This window comes from Peromyscus californicus, unplaced genomic scaffold (assembly GCF_007827085.1).
Source record: "Peromyscus californicus insignis strain IS unplaced genomic scaffold, ASM782708v3 Scaffold_15__1_contigs__length_86483966, whole genome shotgun sequence".
In the NCBI taxonomy this organism is placed as follows: Eukaryota; Metazoa; Chordata; class Mammalia; order Rodentia; family Cricetidae; genus Peromyscus; species Peromyscus californicus.
The window spans coordinates 48677734-48696305 of record NW_026294447.1 but is presented as its reverse complement, the minus strand read 5'-3'; the positions used below and the strand labels follow the sequence as shown (position 1 = coordinate 48696305).

Here is an 18572-nt window from a genome sequence, read left to right as displayed (position 1 = left end):
TAATAGTGCAGCAGTAAACATGGATGTGCAAACATCTCCAGAAGGACCCAGGAGCTGTATAGCTCAGTCATATGGTAATTCTAGTTTCGGGTTTTAAGAAATCTATACTTCTTTCTAGGGTGGCTGCACCAGTTTGCATTCTCACCAACAGTGATGAAAGGTTCCTCTTTTCCCATAACCTTGCTGCCATTGTGTTGCTATTATTTCTTCTTTTTTTCTTATTGGTGTAGATTTATGATACATTATGATGGGTTTCATGAAGATAATTTCTTTCAAGTGAATTATGTTCTTTGACCATCTTTATTGTCTTTCCATTCCTTTCCTATAGCTCAACTTCTGTCTGCCTCACCTTAATCTCTTTCCTTCTCTCAGTATTCCTTTTTTTTTTTTTTTTTTTTTTTTTTTTTTTTTTTTTTTTTTTTGGTTTTTCAAGACAGGGTTTCTCTGTGTAGCTTTGCGCCTTTCCTGGAACTCACTTGGTAGTCCAGGCTGGCCTCGAACTCACAGAGATCCGCCTGCCTCTGCCTCCCAAGTGCTGGGATTAAAGGCGTGCGCCACCACCGCCCGGCTCAGTATTCCTTTTGCTTTTATGCTGCATGCATATGTGTGTGCACTTGTCTGCTCTGTGTGTGTGTGTGTGTGTTGGGAGGTTATGTATCTCTAAAGAAGTCTAGGACCTTCAAATAAGAGAAAATTAGTCTTTCTGTGCCTTGGTTATTTCATGTAATGGGATGGTCTCTAGTTGCACCCATTTTCTAGCTAACAACATAATTTTATTCTTGTCATGAATAAAACTTTATTGTAGAAGCTGAGCATCATGTCTTATATCAAGGGACATTTGTTTATCATATCCTAAGGAAGCATTTCCATGACTTTTGTCCATTGTTCTAAATTTGTGTGGTTGTGTGTGAATTTTATTCCTTGGTTTTCAAAAGCTCTTAAGACTTTGAGGGGATAGTGTATTTACCAGTAATATATGCTACAAATATTTCATATATATATATATATATATATATATATATATATATATATATATGGGATTTATTAGAATGATTTAATGGCTGTGGTCCAGCTAATCCAACAATAGCTAACTGTGAATGGAAAGTCTAAGAATCTAGAAGTTGCTCAGTTCACCAGGCTGGATGTCTCAGCTCGGCTTCAGTATACACTGGAATCCTAAAGAATTAGGCTGTAATGCCAGTGAAGGAATGGACTTGCTAGCAAGGGAGGGCAAGCAGCCAAAAAGCAAAAGCTTCCTTGTTCCATGTCTGTATATGGGTTTCCAGCAGAAGGTGTGGCCCAGATTAAAGATGTGTCTTCCCACCTCAAGATCAGATTAATGGTGTGTGTGTACCTGCCTTAAGATCTGGATTAGAAGTGGATCTTCCTACTTCCAGTTAGGCAGAAATCCTTCACAGGTACGCCCTCCACGTTTTGATTTTAGTTAGCGCCAGATGTAGTCAAGTCGACAACCAAGAATAGCCATCACATGTAGGTATTTTGGTGGTATGTTAATTTAGAGTCCTTTAAGTCTGTACCCAAAAGATGTATATTCACATTCTCTACTCTTATTCCGTATGGTCATTTAATCCTTAGAGGAATAACACAAGAGACAGAACTGAAGACAAGTAAGAGACAAGTCAAATTATGCTGATTTGCAGATGATAAGAGACCTTAAAGACTCCATCAGAAAACTCTTAAAAATGACAGTCATTCAGCAAAAGAGCAGGGTATAAAATAAAGACAAGAATTAGTAGCTTTCCTCTGCATACATAATGAACATGCTCAGAAAGAAATCAGGAAAAGCAATCCCATTCTTACTAGCTTCAAAGCCAAAAAACCAACCAAAAACCCAGGGGTAAACCTAACCAGGAAAACAAAAGGCTTCTACAGTACAAATTTTAAAACTCTGAAGAAATTGAAGATGAAACCAAAGGTAGAAACATCTCACACGCTCATGGATTGGCAGAATCAACACTGTGAAAATGGGTGTACTAGCAAAGGCAATCTACAGATTTAGTGCATCCAAATATCTCCACTGGACTGGAGGTCTAGCTCAGTAGTTAAGACCCCTTGGTGTTCAGGGCACCAGACATGACCTGCGTGCTATTTCAAGAGAAGAATACTGTCCTCAGAAGCAAGCACAACTGGTGGAGGTGGATAGCCCAGGTGTAGAAACACAGTCATAGTCAATTTTAAGAAGTCACTCCTTGCTGGGCGATGGTGGCGCACGCCTTTAATCCCAGCACTCGGGAGGCAGAGCCAGGCGGATCTCTGTGAGTTCGAGGCCAGCCTGGACTACCAAGTAAGTTCCAGGAAAGGCGCAAAGCTACACAGAGAAACCCTGTCTCGAAAGACCAAAAAAAAAAAAAAAAAAAAGAAGAAGTCACTCCTTAAACACAAACTGGGAGTGCAGGGTCACAGACAGTGCTGTGTATACTAAGATGTTAGTTACTTAAGGTATGATTGTAAGCAAGCAGTAATAGACATAATGATTTGACAGGGCCGTGTGTTAACTTGGTTCAGAAACAGAAGTATTGGGGAACTGTTTGGGAAATAGGTTAATTGTTAATAGTACTTACTATTTTTTTAAAGCTAAGGTATTGGTAGTTAAGTGGTAAGATGGGAGTTGGAAAAGAGAGAATGGCAGAATAAAGTATGAATAGAGGGAAAGTGTTAACGTATGGGATAGAAGTGGGAGAGTGTAAATGTATGGGTTAGAAGCGTGATAAATAGTAGAGGAAATATAGAATAGGTACAGACAAAGAAAGAGTATTCAGAAAAACTCTATGACGAGCCATAGAAGTTATGTTCAGACAAGGAGTAAGCCAAAACAAAACAAGTATGATGGATTTAATTATCAGTCTGACACAATCTAGAACCTCTTGGGAAGAGATTCTCAGTGAGAGATTGTCTAAATCAGATGGGCATATGGGCATGTCTCGGGGGGCGTTGTCTTGATCGTACTGATGTGAGAAGACCTGGCCCACTGTGGTGGCACCATTCCCTGAGTTTGGGAATCCTGGACCGTGGAAGTGGAGAGCGAGCTGAGCACAGGGGCACAGAGGTGTTCGTTCGCTCTGCTATTGACCGTGGTTGTGGCTGACTGCTTCAAGTTCTGGCCTTGCCTTTTCCCATAGTGATGGACCATAACCTGGATTTGTAACCTGAATAGACCCCTTTTCCCTTAATGTTCTTTGTGTCAGCACTTTTTTTAAAATCATAGCAACAGAAAGGAAACTAGAACAAGTGAAGTAGAAAAGTACCAATAAAACTAAAAATAAAGAGAGAAAACGCAGTAGGAGATACTGTAACCTCAGCTAGTACGTCTTCCAACTTGGATGGACGTGGTCTCTCCTCCTCTCTTGAATGCTTTTTTTTTTTTTATGGTGGTCTCTGCTGATGTGGGGAGGGCTGATCATTTCGGTTATTCACACAGTTTAAGTCATTGTGTTCTTCCTGCTGTGTGGGACTCATGCTCCTTCCAGCATTCCTTAGTCTGAGCCCCACACCCCTCGCTGCTAGTTACTGACTCATCCCTGCTATTTTGGGGATCATACTTGCCATGTGGAATTCTGTGTCACTGAGGTTCCGAAGGGTGTGGAAGGCCTGGCTAGTTGGATTTACCTTTGTGACTCGGTGTCTCTTCCTGGCTGCCAGGTTGACTCATGCCTGCTGGGGCAACTGTTCAGTATACTTCTGATGTTCTCTGATACTGGCTGAGGCAATGGCAGAGATCATTCCTTCTCAAGCTCTTCTCTCCATGGCACAGGCGTAGGATGGCATATTCAGGTTCCTGTACCACTTCTGCTCCTTTTATGGAGCCCTCACGGCTCCGGCCATCTTTTCATCCACAGTATATCCAGTCCCTGATTGCATCTCTGCAATCTGCCCAGTTTTCCTCCTGCTCACTGTTAATTATAGTGCCCATGTCCAGGAGAAGAAAAGCACTCCTCCAAGCTACCCCTGACTTCAGCGCATATGAGCATCATGGTGTAGCTGGTCACTGTTAATGCCACTCTCCACTGCTTCTCTGTGAATATCTCACATCAGCTGGGCCTTATTTATTTTTTTCCTCAGCTCTTTTTCTTTTAGCAATATGATGGCGTGAGGTTGCACAGAGACACCTTCTCCTTCACAGCAGTGGTTAATTTTAATTGTCAGCTCGACACAACCAGGAGCCACCTGGACAGAGAGTCCCAGTGACAGTGGCCGAGATCAGGCTGGCTCCTGTGGGCTTGCCTACGAGGAATCTTTCTTAATTGTGTTATGGAGATGGGAAGACCTGCCCGGAATATGGACAGCACCACTGTGCTCTGAACGGTACAGGAGAGAGAGCCAGCTGAGCACCAGGCAGGCATGCATTCATTTCTTTGTGTTCTTGACCGTGGACCAGCAAGTCTGCCACTGCAACATCCCCACTGTGGTGGTCTGGGACCCGGAATTGTGAGCTACACTAAACCTTTCCCCCTCCAGACTGCTTGTTGTCAGGGTGTTTTATCATAACAACATAAATTAAAGGAAGACATCAAGAAAGACTTATCAAGAAGTTCTTTTCATTTTGATTTAGTTAACTTACAAGCACGATGAGTCTGTAGTAGGAAATGTTAAACCATTCAAAACCATGAAGACAAAAACGTCACTTATAATGTAATACCCATAGGATGATTCCATTTTACTGTGCGTGTGTGTGTGTGTGTGTGTGTGTGTGTGTGTGTGTGTGTGTGTTTTGAGACCATTACTTGTCTTGTTATTGTGCTAAAATACTCGACAAAAGCAACTTAAGGAGGAACAGGTTTATTTTGGCCCATATTTCCAGGGTACAGTCCTTCACAGCAGAAAGTCGTGGTGGAAGGAGTTCAAGGTGGCTGGTCACAGTTCCTCCACAGCCAGGAAGGAGAGCTCAATGAGTGCTTACACTCAGCTTCCTCTCCTTTATTCAGCTCAAACCCAAACCAAAGGAATGTTACTGCCCACATTTAGGGTGGACTTTCTACCTCAAGCTAATCTGGATGCTCCCTCACTGACATGTGAGTTTCTGTGGTGACTCTAAGTCCCTCTGAATTAACAATTCAGATTAACTGTCACAGACTAGGTCTTGTTATGTAGCCAACAGTGGCTGCATAATTTTGATCTCTTGTCTCAGCCTCTTGCATGCTGGGAACACAGGCATGCCCCACCCTGCCATGTCTGGCTTTGAGGCTGTTTTCTGAGCTGAGCAGCTGGAGGACTAAGAGTAAGGCTGAAATAGAAGGAATGGAAATGATTGACTGTTTAAAGCCGGGGGAGGTCAAGAGTTCATTTTTTTAGGATGTCTTAATTTCAGAAGTCTTAATCCATATGTCAGCTCAATTAAGTGTTTGCATATGGAACTCAGGAGAGCTCTGGGATAAAGAAATAAAATTGGGAATATTAGCATGTCGATGATTTTTTAAAATCATGGATGGGATGAAACTACTTGGACAGAGATAGGTGGACTGAGAACTTAGGAACTCTATTTAATGGGGTCAGGTAAAGAATGTGGAAAGGATAAAGGAGACCAGAATGACAGAAGGAAAACCTTGAATGTTAGTTGAAAAGCCAGAGGAAGTAGAGAGTGGCCAGTGACCTGTTCGCAGGTCAGGTATCAGAATGAGGGGTAGCCACTGGAGTTGGCAACCTGGAAGTAAGTGTGACTCCAGCAAGCAGAATTAGTGTATGGTGATGTCATCAGCCAGGTGAGTGATAAAGTGAGACAGTGTGAGTAGATGAGTTTTTCAGTAAGTTTGGAGTGGCCATGAGTCAGGAGATATTTTGTTTGTTGTTTCTGTGCGTAACAAAATGGTCTGATGAAGACGGAGAAAGGAGCAGGGGAGACAGATAGAGTCAGCTAGCGAGTGGGCAAACCCTCTTTCATATGAGGAACTAGGACCCAGATCACACTGGGTCGATTTTTCAAAACTGTGCCCTTCTTTAGGAAATTTGAAGTATACAAAAGCTACAAAATAAAAATAGTAAGAAAACAGCTTTATACCCTTTATCCAAATTCATTTAGTGTTAATAGCTTCCCATTTGCCTTATCATCTGTTCCTTTATATTATATCTTCTCCTAGTACATTGCTTTCTATCTAATTTACCATCTATATTCTATTTTTTTTACCAGTTGATCTAATAATGTCCTTAATGGCTTTTCCACTTTTACTACAGGAACTAGTTTTTGGTGTTAGAACTCTATAATTTGGAATGTTTCTGCAACATTCTGATAATATTGAGAACTTCAGTGAATATAGAGTTCTCCTCACTTTCTGTTTTATTTTTAAAGAACAGTCTGTAAGGGTCCTGGAAAAGTCCCACAAAAGACTACCATCCACATATGGCATCAGAAAGAGCATTTATTATCTTGAGAGTATGAGTTCCAGCATGCTTGGGGCCACACATCTGACATATAGGCAAAATGGCGACCTTGAGAGAAACTTGCAGCCTCCTTTTATACACAGCTAAAGGAATTCTAAAGACAGTGAGGTCATTCTATTTAAGATTGGTTTATGCAAATGACAATCACATTAGTATCTTCTTGATTGGTTAGGGCTGGCAGGAGCTGACTAGGGCTACAGTTTTTCCATTTTGGGGCAAGTCTGGACAAGTTCCAGGCTCTGTCCTTATTTGGTTTTGCCTTGAGATACTGTGGGGACTGGCTCAGGCCTGATACCATGCAGTTCCCCTCTTCCTTGCTGTTGGGGGTGGGGGCGTTGGTGATTGATGGCCCTTTCTTTCAGAAAGGACTTGCTTAGTCTCAGGAAACTGAAACTGAGGCCTGATCTCTGATAGAAGACTGAGCAACCTGTAATGGTGTCTCCTTGGCTCTCGCACAGTTCATTTTAAATATAAAGGCACCGTTAAGAGGGTGACAAAATTATAGTGCTAATAGAGATGAGAAGAAAGCTAGATAAGGTAAAGTACAGTAGGCTGACTTGAGAAGGAGTAATGCAGGGTAAACACAGTCATTTCAGAGTTACAGGAGTCAGTCCGTCAAGAATACTACACAGTTTTGAACATTTATACCACTATTCAAAATTCTGAATACACGAAAGGAAAGACAGATGAAATGAAGGAGAAAAACAGTAAGTCTTCCATGGTGGTTGGCATTTCTACATTCCTGTGGATAATAGATCAAGTAGACTCCAGTCAGTGAAGCTGTAGATGACCTCACAGCACCATCAGCCACCAGCTTGACCCACTTGTCATCTGTAGAGGTCTCCCCTCAGGAACCGCTGGGCAAGTTCTTCACAAGTCTTCACAGCACACTACACCTTACAGTATATTTGCTCTTTGTGGTTGAATTATGTTATAATCAATAGCAGGGGGTATCTGGGAAAAGTCCCAGCTATTTGGAAACTATCACGTTTCTAAATAACCTATAGGTCAAATAAATTCAAAGGGAAAAGTTAGAAGATATTTTGACTTAAAAGGCAACATTTCACATCTTTATGAGCTGCATTGAAAATAGTACTTAGGAAGTAGTGCTAAGTTTCTGTCTTATGAAAAAGAAAATCAGTCTCAAATTGGTGACCTCTGTTTCCACTTTTAACTCCAAAAAGAGCAACTAGTCTGGGTAAATGTGCATGTATTTGTACATGCGATGCAGATGAGGCCCCAAATAAGTGGGAGGAAGAAATGACAAAGATTAAAGTGAAAATCATTGAAACTGAGAAGAGAAAGATGAAGACATTAAGAGCTGCTTTATTTATTTTATTAGTGAATCAATAAAACTGAGAAGCTCACCCACATAGGTGGGGCCCCCAAATTACTAATCTCATGAATGACAGAGGTAGATCCCATAGTTATTTAAAGGATAACTAGGATATACAACTTTATGTCAACAGTTTGGCAACTTAGACAAAATCGCTAGATTTCTTGAAAGACAACCTACTGGAAAGCCAAGAAGAAAGAGATAATGGGAACAGTGCTGTCTCTCTTAAAGAAATGGAATTTTTTTAGTGAAAATCCTTCCTGTAAAGAAGAATCTAGGCCCGGATGGTTACAGTAGTGAAGTCTACCAAATACCAAAGAAAGAATAGTAAGCAGTGGGATTTATAGTCTCCGCTGTCTTTCTTCTATATGTTTATTACATCATAGTCATGTTTCTCTGGTCTTTTGGTGTATTTTTTCTCTCTACTTTTATACATTGTGAAATTTTACATTTAAAAATTTTGAATATGTGAAGAAAAACAAGTAAATATTTTCTGTATACACTTGTAGTATCTAATGAGTAATACTCAATAGTTTTATTCAGTTACTTAGATTTGTTTGCATTTGCAGGTCTTATTTCTGCAAACCTTGAATAAATATCAGTTCCACAGACACCATTCCTGATGGAGAGACTACTGAAAACTCACTGCCAACCTTGCCTCTTTACGCAGTGACCTTTTCACAGGCCAAGTCTAAATCCTTCTTTACTGTTTGTGATATTAAGGATTGAACCCCAAGGCCTCATGTACCCTGGTCAGGTGCTGACCAGTGAACTATAGCCCAGCCTTCCAATACCATTTTTATATTGCAGGAAGCACAGTGCCATGGTATTTTTAATTGTTAATTATATTTTCATATACTGTATCATATGGTAAGATATCTTTTAAAGATTTATTTTATTTTATGTGTGTGGGTATTTTGCCTGCATGTATATGCATACCACATGAGTGCCTAGGATCTCTGGAGGTCAGAAGAGGGGCTTGGGTCCCCTGAAGCGAGGGTTACAGATGGTTGTGCATCACCATGTGTGTGCTGGGAGCCAAACCCAGGTCTTATGCAAGAGCAACAAATGCTCTTCACTGTTGAGCATCCTCTCCTGTGCTATTGTGAGATAGCTTCCTGGTACTTAGATGAAAACACATTTATTTCTTCTTAGTTTTTATTGTATGCATATGTGTATGCTTTTCTGTATGTGCACCATGTGTGTGCAGGTGCCCACAAAGGTCGGAAGAGGGCATTGAATTCCCTGGAACTGGATTAACAGGCATGTGTGAACTGCCCAATGTGGGTGATGGGAACCAAACTCAGGTCCTTTGCAAAAGTGGCAAGTGTTCCTAACCACTGAACTAACTCCCCAGCTCATTTATATATTTCATTTATATATGTATATTTTTTATTTATATATATTTCATTAATATATCATATATATTTCATTTATATATATCACATATACAAGTGAAATGTGTATATATATTTAATTCATATATATTATCACATATACAAATGAAATTATATATATATATATATATATATATGCTTAGATACCCTATATGAAGTATGGATGTTAGAACAATATTTTCAGAAGAACAGGTGTTTTACCTAATCCCTAACTTAATATAGTTTCCCTATGCTTTTAATTTCCTACTGAAAATTTTCACACTTTCAAAATATTCAAAATACTGTTTCTTTGACGTTCACTTAGTTGTCATGTTTTGGTGAAATGTTTCCTCCATTTTTTCCTCTTAGGGTTTCTGTGTTTGTATTCCAGTCTACAACGAGTTCTGTCTTTTGGCAGGAGACTTTCCTACTTCTTTAGTGCTGATTGGGTTTCTCTGTCCCAAGAGTCCCCTGATAGTCAGTAGTCCCAATAGTTAGTGCAGGGTTCTTCCCCTTACTCCGTAGTTTTGTGTGCTGTTTCTCTGTCCTGTGACTTTTCTGTTCTGTTGAGTTTGACTGTGGCTGAAGGCACCTTAACAGTCATCCTTTGCATAGGTCTCTGTCTTTTTTATATTTTCTGATTCTGAACTAAGTATCTAACTTCATGAAGAATTTTTAGTTGTAGTTTGGATTGTACATGTTTGTTTTTTCTTCTTTGAGAGTCCCATGCAGCTCAGGTTGTTCTGAAGCTCTCTAAGCAGCTGAAGATGCCTCTACCTCCCCAGTTCTGGGACATCAGGCATTGCCTACCATACCTGGTTTAATCCAGAGCTGAGATTTGAACTCAGGGCCTCTTGCATTCTTGGCAAGCACTCTACCAATTGAGCTATTTCTCTAGCCCCACACTGAAGAGTTTCTTTCCTCAACTGTAGGAATTAACTGGGAGATTAGCTTGACTTTCTTTAGTTCTCTGAAGTATACAGGGAGGTGTGGATTCTGAAAGACAGATTTTCTTTACTGTGCAGTAAGTTCTTTGACATAAATGTTGATTTTCAGGGTAACTTTTCCTACATTCAGTATTTTCTTAGGTCTCCTAGTAAATGCTCTCACATTTATTAAGATATGACTACATGAAAAGATGTTCCCATTTAAGTTAAATTCATAGGATTTCACCCCAGTGCAAAACGTGGGTGTTATTGAAGGATAAATTCTGGCATGAGGTTTTCTACCTTCATTCCAGAAGCATTTCTGTGTGTGTTAGAGTGCACTGCAATGAAGTAATGGCTGGTCTGTAGTATGCCATCTCTACTGCCCTCTTCTTTTGGTTTTCTTAGTTCTGATGTCTGAGAGAGGTTTGACTTGTGGCAGAAGATAACTTCTGATCATGAACTTGATGACTTTCTAGTGGCGGAATGCCGCATCATTCAGCTTGCTCGTCATTTTCAGTAGTCAGGGAGCTTCCTTTGGACAGTTTTAATGTACAGGCACGAGTATTCCATATTCAGTACATGGCACAGCCTCTTCTACGACTGAGTTCTATGTATAATGAACACTGCCTTATTCTGGCACATTTTCTCAGATTCATTATGGCCAAAGGGTTGCTTCCCCTGGAGTTTTTCAGAACTGACTACAGACTTTGGGTTCTCTTATGTTAATAATATGCTTGGGGACTTACTCCAGTATGCACTTCCTTGCATTTAATATACAAGAATGCCTTTCACATCCATTTCTCAACTAAATCATTAGGATACTTCTTTCCATAATTTAATTTTTAAAGTGTATTTCAAAAGGTCACTAAGTAAATTAGACATCTGAGAAATTCAGGAGGTAGCATTGAAAGGATTGGTTTGGAAGGTTGAGATCAAATGTAGGTGCTTAGTGTCTTGTTTGAAAATTGACTGTGAAGACCTGCTTTTGTCTCCAAGCTTCTAGTATTTTTCCTTCTACCAGTCTTGAGATCAATATCAAATTATTTTTCTCAGAGCATCTCTTTCTTCAGGATTAAAGGAATAGATTTATAGCTAGGGCACCAACTCGCCCCATCCAGCTTCGGTTTGTGTTTACTTGACGGGTGTGACTCCAGGCCACAAACATCTAAGAGAAACAGTTAAGTAGTTATTCCACGCGAAGTAACCATCGAACTCTGCTGCTCACACGAATTCCTTCTATTAGAACTGCCGATCCTAAACCAATTTCACACTATCAACTCATTTTCTTCCCAGTAGCTCACAAGGGTCACATTTACCACATGGTACTTTTCTTGAAAGAAGTGGATTATGTAGAGATTAAATGTCTTCAATTACGTTGTCTCTCTCCATAGTGTGTTTTCCCCATTTATTTTATTTTTTATATGCATGAGTGTTTTGCCTGCTTTTATGTGTGGGCCTGTGGGTGGTAGTGAGCCACCATGAGGATGATGAGAGCTGAACCTGTGTCCTCTGCAAGGACAGCAAGGGCTGTTAACCTCCGGACCATCTCCAGTCTCTCTCCATGGTGTTTTGACATTGGAGGAGTTAAGGGTTGGCCTTTGCTTCCTGGAATGTACCTATTTTGATAATCCAGTTCCCAAAGTTCTTCTGGGTGTTTGTGATTGGGAATTCTCTTTCTGCTACCCACAGGTTTGTTGTTGTTGTTGTTGTTGCTATGGTTGTTGTTGCTAAAGACAATCCCATGTAGCCCAGGCTAGCCTCAAACTTTCTACATAGTCAAGGATGACCCTCAACTCCTGAGCCTCCTGCCTGCACCTCCCAAGTATTGGCATTATAGACCTTTATCACTGTACCTGGCTCCATAGCTATTCTTCAGGTCAAGGCCATGGCAGGTGTCTATGCAGGGTCCTTTGGCTGTAGCGCTTCCTAGATGAGGTCTAGACACATGTCCTGGGTTCACATTGCCTCAGTTGCTCCTAAGTAAGGGCAATATTCTGAAGATACACCTCACTTGCAGTTTGGGACAGTACCTGGATGCCCAGGTCCTGTTTTCCAAGGGCTTGTAGTCCCCTTAGAAGATGAATCGTGTCTGTTAGAAGTTTCTTGTGAAAATGAATAAAAACACAAAGTTGAATCAAAGCTATTAGAATAGATATAGGCTAGCTGGAAGAAAAGTACATTTTTTGGAGAACCTGGGGGAATCCCCAAATGAGTAGCAAAAAGGTAGTATTGATTTCATTTCTGTCAGTCAACAAGCAAGTGGATATAAGTTTCAACCAACTAGTATAGCCAAGACAAAGGAATTGAGAAAAAGAGTCAAGCCATCTAGCTAAGGAAGCCACCGATCACCGATGACATTGATGTCAGTAAGGACGTGATGGATCACCGATGAGATCGATATCAGTATACAGGTTTCCTCACTCAGGGCTTTGCTCGTAGCTTCTCTTACATTGGTGAAGGAAACTGGAGCTAGAAGAGACCTAGAAACACTCAGCTGTCCCCTGTTTTAAGATGAGGAGACTGATATAGAAAAGAGGTAAGAGAACATGCACCTGGCATTTGTACAAGTCTTTAGAAAAGACGTTTGCTTGTGCTACATCATTTATTATTTTATAGACAATAACTACATTTCTTGAACAATCGTGTGCAGATCTGTGATGAGCACATTGTAGTAGATATTTAATCAACTTTATGATCTTATCAAATGCTCCCCTCTTTGAGACATTAAAAATATGAAACTTAGAGTAGTTAAGTCATTTACCTAGAATACCAAAAACTGGCTAATAAGGAGCACACTGAAGCCGTGGAATCTGTGACCTTGCTCTCATGGCCACCTATAAGCCCTTCCTTTGATTTTTTAAAGTTATTTATTTTTTGTTTGCATTGGTATTTTGCCTGCATGTGTGTCTGTGGGAGGGTGTCAGATTTTGGAGTTACAGACAGGTGTGAGCTGCCAGGTGTGTGCAGGGAGTTGAACCTGGGTCCTCTGGAAGGGCAGTCAGCACTCTTACCCACTGAGCCATTATCTCTCCAGCCCCGCCCCCCCTTGATTTTCAGTAGTGCCGTGGGTCCTGTTTATGGTCCCAACAGGACTGAGGTTGGTAGTCACTCCCCTAAGGAAAATGATAGTTGAAATCAGGAGTGCTGTCCGTTTGTAAAGGGCAAACCAACAGGTTCTGTATCAGTAGTCACTGGTTTCAGACTTGGTTCTGAATCCAAGCATCCGGAGCAAAGAGAGAAAAAAACAGGTACAACGGTCAGTGTCCACACAGGAAAAACCTAGACAGGCCAGTTCCTGGCCTGGGATACTTCTGTGCCGTCCTACGGTGGGAGAGGCTACTGAGTGGCTCTCTGAGTCCATAGACAGTGCAGTACACACAGCAGTGAGTTTTGTGGCTGCTCCTTAGGTTTTCTTCAGGGTAGGTCCATGTTTAATGCCGGGACATGTCAGCATGACTCTGTGAAAGTCAAAGACCATGTGCCCTGAATATAGGACTCCCAGATGGTCTGCTGCCATTGTAGGGTGAACCTAGGGCATTGTATGAATAGCAGCATGTGAATTTTTTTTCCTTTTTTTTAAAAATTTTTTTATTTTTATTTTGCAATACAATTCAGTTCTACATATCAGTCACGGATTCCCTTGTTCTCCCCCCTCCCGCCCCCCTCACTTCCCCCCAGCCAACCCCCCCCTTCCTACCTCCTCCAGGGCAAAGCCTCCCCCGCGGACTGAGATCAACCTGGTAGACTCAGTCCAGGTAGGTCCAGTTCCCTCCTCCCAGGCCGAGCCAAGCGATCCTGCATAGGCCCCAGGTTTCAAACAGCCACCTCATGCAATGAGCACAGGACCCGGTCCCACTGCCTGGATGCCTCCCAAACAGATCAAGCCAATCAACTGTCTCACCCATTCAGAGGGCCTGATCCAGTTGGTGACCCCTCAGCCATTGGTTCATAGTTCATGTGTTTCCATTCGTTTGGCTATTTGTCCCTGTGCTTTATCCAACCTTGGTCTCAACAATTCTCGCTCATATAAACCCTCCTCATTCTCGCTAATTGGACTCCCAGAGATCCACCCGGGGCCTAGCCATGGATCTCTGCATCCAGATCCCTCAGTCGTTGGATGAGGTTTCTAGCACGACAATTAGGGTGTTTGGCTGTCCCATCACCAGAGTAGGTCAGTTCAGGCTGTCTCTCGACCATTGCCAGCAGTCTGTTGTGGGGGTATCTTTGTGGATTTCTGTGGGCCTCTCTTGCACTTTGCTTCTTCCTATTCTCATGTGGTCTTCATTTACCATGGTCTCCTATTCCTTGTTCTCCCTCTCTGTTCTTGATCCAGCTGGGATCTCCCACTCCCCCAAGCTCTCTTTCCCTCGACCCTTGCCCTTCACTACCCCCACTCATGTCCAGGCTGTTCATGTAGATCTCATTCCATTTCTCTGTCATTGGGCGATCCCCGTGTCTTTCTTGGGGTCCTGTTTTCCAGGTAGCCTCTCTGGTGATGTGAGTAGCAGTCCAGTCATCCTTGTTCCACATCTAGTATCCTTCTATGAGTGAGTACATACCATGTTTGTCTTTCTGAGTCTGGGTTACCTTACTCAGGATGATTTTTTCTAGATCCATCCATTTGTCTGCAAACCTCATGATGTCATTGTTTTTCTCTGCTGAGTAGTATTCCATTGTGTATATGTACCACATTTTGTTTATCCATTCTTCAGTTGAAAGGCATCTAGATTGTTTCCATGTTCTGGCTATTACAAACAATGCTGATATGAACATAGCTGAACAAGTGCTCTTGTGGTGTGGTTGAGCATTCCTTGGGTATATGCCCAAGAGTGGTATAGCTGGATCTTGGGGGAGATGGATTCCCAATTTTCTAAGAAAGCGCCATATTGATTTCCAAAGTGGTCGTACAAGCTTGCATTCCCACCAGCAATGGAGGAGAGTTCCCCTAGCTCCACATCCTCTCCAGCATAAGGTGTCTTCAGTGTTTTTGATCTTAGCCATTCTGACAGGCGTAAGGTGGTATCTCAGAGTTGTTTTGATTTGCATTTCCCTGATGATTAAGGATGTTGAGCAATTCCTTAAATGTCTTTCAGCCATTTGAGATTCCTCTGTTGAGAATTCTCTGTTTAGTTCTATAGCCCATTTCTTAATTGGACAGTTGGGCATTTTGATGTCTAATTTCTTGAGTTCCTTATATATTCTGGATATCAGTCCCAGTCAAAGCGCTCGCCTTATATTTAAGGCAACTTTTATAGCTCGGTTCGCCCATCGGTTTGTGTCGAGAGCAGCACGTGAATTTTATGGTGCTCTTGCTCTCTGGATGCTAAGTAAGCACTGCAGATAAGAACCTACTGAGCATGCTCGCTTAGTCCTCACATAGTTATCTCCATTTCCCCCCAGTGCTTTATAGAATATGGTTTGGGGTGGGGTGGGGGTGGTGAGAGGCAGGACAAAATACCTCAGAATTTTGCTTTTGTTTGAAGACTACATTGAGAATTTTTTTGTTTCCTTTTAGTATAGCCTCTTTTAAAATAACCTTTTACTTTCATACTTATACAAGAAAAAGCCTTCCTGGAAGTTAATTTTAACCTTTGGATTTGAATGATGGGAAAATCAAAGGGATTGATTCATCATCATGGTAATTATGGGCTGTTTGACTCAGTCATGCTATCCAGTGTAAGTTTAATTGAAAAATAATTTGTAGATGATTAGGTTAATGGTCAGTTGGCTTGTGTGTCTTGTCTATTACTGTCTTGTCTGATTTGTTAGCTGAGTAAATACAATATTTTCCTAAATTTAAATTTCCATTTTCTAGACTTTTAGGTCCTGTACTGGTGTGTGTCTTGAGACACCAGGCTCCTATATGAGAACAAATGTCAAGATATAACTGGAGTGAAGTCTTCCACGTTTTGCTTAGCTTCATAGCTCTTTCTGTAAGTAGGAAGCCACACACAGACCGAAGGTGTTATATCTTGAAATCATAATCTGAAGAGCAGTTGTGCTACCCACATATCTACATCCATTTGTTTATTTCCCTGTCCGTTTAGATAATGGCGACTGTCTTCATTGCAGGGACAGGAAAGAATTAGACAGACGCTGACTCATTAGGGAAGTTATAGGAAAGATGCATTGCCTCTTCCCTTGTGGCTGGATGTTGTGCTGAGACTGTATGCAGGAAGACAGGAAGCTTCCTTCCTGGAAGCAGACCCTGAAGATGGGTAGGATTAGGGTAAGCGGTGGATACTGAGGCTGTATGCAGGAAGACAGGAAGCTTCCTTCCTGGAAGCAGACCCTGAAGATGGGTAGGATTGGGGTAAGCGGTGGATACTGAGGCTGTATGCAGGAAGACAGGAAGCTTCCTTCCTGGAAGCAGACCCTGAAGATGGGTAGGATTGGGTTGAGTGGTGGAGCCAAGAGGAGACTGAAGTAAATGAATGTAGAGAATTGCCAGCAGCTCTCCTCGAGCTGTCGTGGATCCCTCTGCTCTGCTCGGCATAACCCATCATAGATTCAGACTTCCCCATAAAAGCCCCGGGTGTCATCGTGGCTTTGCCAGGGTGTTTATCACCGCCACTCCACAGCTGGCTGTGCAGAAGGCAGGCTAGTCTGTCTGCTCTCCAAGGCCCTCTCCTTCACACCTCTCATAGACTCTTTCCCCCATGGTGTTTACTCTCAGATCTCTGTTTGTCTCCTTGTAGCAGTGCTGTCCCAACACTCTCCTCTTAGATCTGGACACCCTAATCTGTCATGTCTCAAGCCATTAGGAAAGTATCTTTCCCAAACCAGAGTGTGTTAGAATCCTGCTACCTCCTGCACCAACAGGAGTATATAGTATGTGACTGGAAATGACCCCCGTTCAGCCCCATTCCCTGACCTCATGCAGCTGAGAGCTGGGAAGGAGGTTAAGGTCCAGTTTGCAGAGAAGGATGAGGCTTTAAATTGCTGAGTGAGGCAGGACTCGGCACTCTTAGCACCAAGCACCTTTGGTGCTTTATGATCAGGAGACGTGTATAATGAAAAGGTAATGATTCCTGTCCGTGTTCATAGGAATAAGATCTCTATTCTGCTGTAACCTGCTCTTAACTTGTCTCCCTCCCAGTGATACAGAAAAGCTTGATTTCTTCTAGTAATAGAGGTTCCGTTCTCTTTATTCTACTTTTCTGCAGGCGGTTGGAAGAAAATATCAGTCCCCTGAATTTACTCGTCCACCTTGCTCTGACAACTCAGCGTGTTGGTGTTGCGTACATCTTCTCTCCTTTTATACAAACATAGCACACCCGCAATCATGGCTGCCCAAACGTGTAATCTGAATTTTATTCCTCAAACTAGAAAAGGCTTACATTATGCTTTTTTTAAAAAAAGGCCACTTCATCCTTTTAAGCCCTTAGTTTTAGGCATTTCAGTCCTTGGGAAAATGAATATATGGAACAGTGAGCATGAACTTTGCCTTCTTCGCTAGACCTAGGACCAGCCTCACAGCCAAGTCACCTGCCATTTTTATTGTTTTCTCATTCACTCTCCCTGGGTTTATTACAGTTTCTAATTTGAGCTCCCTATGATAGCCAGACACCAGACTGCCTCATTCTCAAGAGGATTTCTTGGTGTGTACTGACCCTGAAGCTTAGAACTGTGAACCACAAAAAGATATACATAATGGAACTTTCAAAGAAAAAAAATTTGATAGTTTTATTCGATTTTTTGAATACATTCACCCCTGTGGTGAAAGCTGATTACCCTCCTAGGAATCAGCTTTTCAAAAAGTAGAAAAAAAATCACCTTCATAGTCTTTTGCTATATGGCATATCTGCATCACACATATTAAGTAGTTCGGGAAGTAAAAATTTATACACATCTTCATCATAGAACATGAAAAGGATTCATTTTGCCCAGGATAGATTATAAAATGGAAGGACATATTTTCCAGTTGTGTAGAAAATGCCTAGATTTAAGAATCAGGAGGGGATTTGTAAAAAGTATTGGACTTTATAATGCTCTGGACCTTAAGTGTTCTTCAAAGGCTGTGTATTCACAGCTGGGCCACTAGCTTGTGATGTTCCTTAGTGGTGGTGGGGCCTTTAGTGGGCAGGGCCTAGTCCAAGGAAATTAGGTGTGCCCTTGAAGGGCTATCGGGGCACTCCTTTTTATATATCTGTTACTATCAAAAGGACGGTTTCTCCCATTGTGCACTCCAGCCGTGGTAATAGGACCCAGGGATCATTGATTGAACTCTCTGAAACCAGAGGCAAAAATAAACCTCTGCTCCTTTTGGATTCTCTGTTTTATATTTGTCTGCATGGCAGGAAGCTAACAGTCGCTAAGCTGTGAGCCTCAGTTTGGCATCTTGTGAGGCCATTTCCAGTGACACTGCTGAACAAGGAAATGTGGGGACTTTAATAACAAATGTCTTGTTATTAAAAAAGATCTTGCTAACAGAAGAAAAACAAAAGATCTACAAAACACCCGTAGAGTCTGGGTACACTGGCAGGTTGTATACGCCTCTGTAGACCTGTTAGAGAACACAAACATCCAGACCCTGTA

At 41.8% G+C, this 18572-nt stretch overlaps 1 protein-coding gene across 1 annotated transcript in view; it reads left to right on the top strand.

Annotated features, from left to right (window-relative positions):
* The window catches only part of Efcab11 (EF-hand calcium binding domain 11), a 160317-nt gene that overhangs the window by 5971 nt on the left and 135774 nt on the right, over positions 1-18572 (top strand). The window lies entirely within an intron of this gene.